The 3,433-nt window shown below is 35.6% G+C and overlaps 1 long non-coding RNA gene across 1 annotated transcript; it reads right to left on the bottom strand.

The window, feature by feature from the left end:
• Window positions 1–211: 211 nt before the first annotated feature.
• LOC122298638 lies at window positions 212–1,721 on the bottom strand. Its single transcript, XR_006239484.1, has 2 exons — window positions 1,614–1,721; window positions 212–1,473 (listed from the first exon to the last, which is right to left on the bottom strand). It is a non-coding gene; the product is annotated as an uncharacterized LOC122298638 (long non-coding RNA).
• Between the last annotated feature and the right edge of the window lie 1,712 nt (window positions 1,722–3,433).

Genomic DNA, 3,433 nt, shown 5'->3' with positions numbered 1-3,433 from the left:
TAAACTTTGTTTGGTTCAAGGGAAAAGGGTACTGAGGAAATCATTTTTAAGTAACAATTATTAAGTAGGAGAGAGATGAGTATGTCTGATGAAGAAAGATGGTGAGTATAGGTGACCAAAAGTTGTGCTGGAGCCTTAGAAATTTCATCTTCAAACATTATCTATGCATATAGTCTTCAGAAAGTACCAAAATACAAAAAGCAAGAGCAGGGGAATGAAATTCAAAATATTATTTATTGATGGAGCTCTGCTATCAGATTAAGCTTTAGGCTTTTGCTAATTGAAAATTTAAGAGGCCTAAAATGTTTAACACGGTTACAGCACAAAAACAAACATTCACCTGATAAGCATGCGCAGGAAGATGCACATAAGCCTGCAAAACTTGCAGCTGTCAGCAGTATCATTGGCCCTAAAAGGTATTGATGAGAACATATAATTAGTGAAGGGAAAAAGCCCTGCCGCCCCCTCAAACCAAAATACCAGACTCTACCAAGGACGTGGATCTCTCTTTGTTTTCTAATGATTAATTTGCACAGCCAAATACTGCCAAGCAATTGCAACTTTGAGAAATAATATTTCTTAATGTGCATAAGTCAGCACACTCCCTTTAAAAAAAAAAAAAAGTGAGACTCATCATTTTTTTTTAACAGTAGACCCCACTTTTTCAAAGGGAGTGTGTATGACTTACACACCGAGTGTATCTAACATTATTCTTGTAATTTTATGGATTGTTTTTTTAGAATGTACTTTATGGAAAATTTGGACTATATAGCTGTCTGGGTTTTTACTTCAACATTGTGTTTATATTTCGAAAGGAGAAGAATATTTCAGTCTCAAACATTGTGAAAGTTTCGCAATTTAAATCAAGGATTTCGATCTAATATCAATTGTAGCGGTCCAAGAAAAGCCTAAACCACATCTGACTCAACCCCAAAAGAACTAATCAATATTTCAATTTGATTCTATTGGAATCATTATAAGCCATGAATTTCTCCCTTTTAAGATTATGTTTTTAACTCTTTGAACTACTAACACCACTGGGAAGAACGGCGAAGACAAGGTTTCTATGATTGAAACCATGTTTCACAGAAATGACATTACTGGCGGAATTTAGAAAAACAGTCCCTGTTCTCCAATTCAATTCAGCATTGACATTGATTCTTTATTATTTTGATTATATGGCTTGAATTCCCATGGAAAAACATTTTGTGAAGAGAACATTTTTAAAAGCAAGACATCAAACTAATCGAATGACTCGTTGAATACGCATAAAAATGAGATGCATACTGTGGGGAAAAAAAACACTTAAACGAGACCCATAAAGCCACATGCTCATAAAAATCCTAACTTGGGGGGGCTCTCGAGAGTGTATGGCTGTGGAAGCGTCGACGGACCTCCCCTTGCTTCTTTGTCATCCAAAAGCCTCTGTACCCTCCTGTTCCTGCAGTAAAGTCTAGCTATAAAATGCTTCACCTGCCATTAAATTAAAAACCAAGAAATAAAAGATTTAAAATTTGAAAAAGTTTCAACTGAAATCACTGGTTGAAAGAACAAATGAATATGAAACAAAAGCAATGCGTGATGAAAATGGAACGCAGAGAGAGAGAGAAGACCCTGTAGCAAGCTGCAAGCTTGTCTGGCTTCAGAGAGCACGTGGTGTGGACTTTCTCTGCTTCGTTTTGCTTTGGTTTCTTTGAGGCCCAACCATCCTGCTTAACTAGTGGTCACACTGGGATAGGAATTAGGATCATGACCCATGGGCTTTATGATTTTACACCGTTACAAGTCTTATTGGATACAGGATCATTGACTTGCAATGGTTGCACCCCACGCTGTGATTTAATATTGTACATCAGATTTAATTTTTTTTTATTATAAGTTATATTTTATATATATAGTTGGAGTCATTGAACTCATTTATATAAGTCCAATGGAATAAAGTATAGTACAAATAGAACTACTCCTTATATGAAAATATATATGTACTAATTCAGTAGGTGAAGTTTTATTATTGAGAAGTATTACAGTAATAAAGAATTATCATCATAAAATTAGATTTGATATGATACGTTATATTTAATTTATAATAAAAATAATTTTATAATTCAACCTAATATATTAAACCAAAGTTTTTAAGAGGTATTGGAGCAGCATGCACAACATGGCATCACCATCCTCAATCTGCAAGATCATGAAGACTCAACTGCTCGTGACAACATGAATGGGTATGATTTGCAGATACAATCATCACCAAATGCACTACTGCTTGTGATAATGTTGTAGTTAATTTACTAGAAAGTCCTTCTTTTACCTGAGTTGTAATGTACTTTTATGTATTTTTAGAGTTAGTTATGTAGCTATACAGATTTGATGAATATTTGATTATTTCTTAGTTGGTTAGGATTGTTTTCCCTTTTTAGTATATAAGAAGCTACACCTTGTAATGCGAGGAATCAATCAATTGAATGAAGCAGCCTTTCCATCAATTCTCTTTTTGCTTTTCCTTCTTTTTCTATTCTCTTGTTATTCTTACATGGTATCAAAGAGCCATAGAGTGAGAATTTTCTTCCCAAATGGCTACTAATCAAAACAGCTCTATGTTTATGGATTTCACAAATATCATTAACCCCTATCGACTTGATCATGGGGATAACCGTTGAATCCCCTTGGTCCCTGACCTTCTCATGATGGAAAACTATACCAGTTGGTCAAGAGCTATGTGCAAGGCTCTTCGTGCCAACAATAAGCTTGGTTTTATCAATGACACTCTGTTAAAATCCAAAGATACCATTGACCCCCTCTATGATGCATGGAAACGTTGCAATGACTTAGTAGTGTCCTGGCCCATAACTCAATCAACCCAACCCTCAAATCTGACATTGCACTGGTGGATGATGCAAGGTAAATATGGGGTGAACTCAAAGATCGATTCACTCAACAAAATGGGCATCAAATTTTTCAGTTGAGAAAGGCCTTGACAGGTTTGCAACAAGAAAATGATCCAATTAGTGTCTATTTTGGCAAACTTAAAACTCTATGGGATGAACTCATTATATATGACCTTATGCCTAACTGTACATGTGGAAAACTTGTTGTTTTACTTGACATATACCAAAGGGATTGTGTAATACAATTCCTCATGGGTTTAAATGAGTCCTAAGATATTACCCATGACCAAATAATGTTATTGGACCCTTTGCCTCCCATAAATAAAATTTTATCTATGATCTAGCAGCAAGAGATGCAGCATCTCATGTTGTCTGGTCTCCCCTCCCTTGACTCAATGGCACTTGCTATCGAGCAGCCATATCCCCCATATAAATCTTTTCTTAGACCAACTCAACCACCAAAGCATGATAGGCCATATTGCATCCATTGTAAAATTCAAGGCCATATTCTAGACAACTGCTTCAAAGCAGAAAATGCCTAAGCC

Source organism: Carya illinoinensis, chromosome 16 (assembly GCF_018687715.1).
Source record: "Carya illinoinensis cultivar Pawnee chromosome 16, C.illinoinensisPawnee_v1, whole genome shotgun sequence".
In the NCBI taxonomy this organism is placed as follows: Eukaryota; Viridiplantae; Streptophyta; class Magnoliopsida; order Fagales; family Juglandaceae; genus Carya; species Carya illinoinensis.
The sequence above is the reverse complement of the archived record's forward strand: the minus strand, read 5'-3'. Positions and strand labels throughout refer to the sequence as shown.